Source organism: Mustela nigripes, unplaced genomic scaffold (genome assembly GCF_022355385.1).
Source record: "Mustela nigripes isolate SB6536 unplaced genomic scaffold, MUSNIG.SB6536 HiC_scaffold_9832, whole genome shotgun sequence".
Taxonomy (NCBI): domain Eukaryota; kingdom Metazoa; phylum Chordata; class Mammalia; order Carnivora; family Mustelidae; genus Mustela; species Mustela nigripes.
This window is the reverse complement of record NW_026749238.1, coordinates 1-1,799: the sequence shown is the minus strand read 5'-3', so window position 1 is coordinate 1,799 and position 1,799 is coordinate 1. Positions and strand designations below refer to the sequence as shown.

Sequence of the window (1,799 nt, the reverse complement as noted above, 5' to 3'; positions counted from 1 at the left end):
GAAGTTGAAATCACTGAGCAAAAGCAGCTCCCCAGGGGAGGCTGCTACACTTTGTACTAAATAACTTTATGAATTGAGAGTATACAGAACACAGATAATATGCAAGTTACCTTAACAGCAAATGAGAAGGTGTAGATTACACTTTCGGAAGGAAAAATTTGGTCAAGTGACAAATTTAGTTGCTCATTTCTAGCCCTTGTCCACCTAAATTCAGTAGGATTCTCCATGTGTGCTACTGAATTCCCATTTTAACGGAAGCTGCTTTTTGGTAGAAATTTTAAAAGATCATTCAGGTTTATTTGATGTGACATTCCATTTTTAAAATTTTGTGTCTGCTCAATGTACGTGTGTGTATGTATTTATACACACTTTAGAAACCCCGAACTCTTGTTTCTAAGCAGAGGGGTCATGCTGTTTCTTTTTATTATTATTAATATTGGTGAATTTCAGTTATTATTTCTCCTGTGTGTCTAAGAAACTTCCTATGTTTTCAATGCGCCCACGCAGATAGGTGGGTTGACAGATATGTCAAAAATACCTTATGAAAAGAGGGAGGTAGCTCATGCGAGTTGGCAACCTTTTGTCTATTGTTTCCTGTTGGAGCAAGCTGCCTCCCTTCGACATCTCACAGTCAAAGATGAAAGGAAAACTTTTTACTTTGAAGCCGAGTTAGCACAGTTGTACACTTACTACAATCCACCTTCGAGTTGGTTCGCTGGGCTTTCTAATGTAAGATGACAAATACCTTATACCCAATACACAGCATCGAAAAAGTACTGAAGAAACATTTTATAGACACTATCTTGGGTTGGTTTTTTTTTTGTGGGTTTTGTGTGTGTGTGTGTGTGTGTGTGTGTGTGTGTGTGTTTTTGTTTTGTTTTGTTTTTATATGTTAAACATCAGCTTCAATGGGATACATTTCCAGAATGGTTTTGTTACCAACTTTATAAACACCCTAAGCCAAAGAAACAGCACAAATAACATCAATGTTGTCTTTTTTTTTTTTTTTCCAATATCTGTAACAATTACTGGAGGCTAATCCTAACATACACTACTAAAGGGGGCGCAAAAGAAGAGAATTCATGACACGCTGCAAAGATAGGAACACAGCATCTTAGTCGCGGGGCGGGGTTGATCTTAAGGTGCAGAAAGGGGGGAGTCTCTAGAAGGTGATGGTGTGGTTTCTTCGGGCGGGAACACCGTGAGTGTACAAGCTCGGATGCCACCAAGGGACTCTGGGAGATCAAACACCTTATGCCACTCATCTTTGTCAGGGTCATATTTCTGCACTATCTCCACCATACAGCAATTATTCCAGGAATACCCACCGACCACGACCACGTAGATCTTATTTTCAAAGACCGCGACCCCGACATCGCTCTGCCCCCTTAACATGGCAGCAATTGGGGTCCACTGGTCAAGGAGAGGTGAGTAGTATTCACAGCTTAGGACATCATCATAATCACTTGTGCCTCGGAAGTGATTGCCGCCAATGACGTAGAGCCTCTCGCCCACCATACACTCTGACCATGGTCATCAGCGCCTTCTGGATCCATTTGTCGGTGTCCGGGTCAAAGCACATGAGCTCCTTTTGGAAACTGTCATGAGTGATTCCCCCTGAAATATACATGACTCCTCCATACACAGTTCCAGCATGGCCCTAGTGGGGTTCACTCATTTTGGCAACATAGGTCCATTCATTTGTTCTTGGATGGTAACACTCCACTGTGGGCAGTTCACCAGCTGCATTTCGCCCACCGACTGCGTACAGATATCCTTTGAGGGCACTTAGGTGGAAA

The 1,799-nt window shown here is 42.3% G+C and overlaps 1 pseudogene; it reads right to left on the bottom strand.

The window, feature by feature from the left end:
• Positions 1–867: 867 nt before the first annotated feature.
• LOC132009264 (kelch-like protein 13) lies at positions 868–1,693 on the bottom strand (annotated as a pseudogene).
• Between the last annotated feature and the right edge of the window lie 106 nt (positions 1,694–1,799).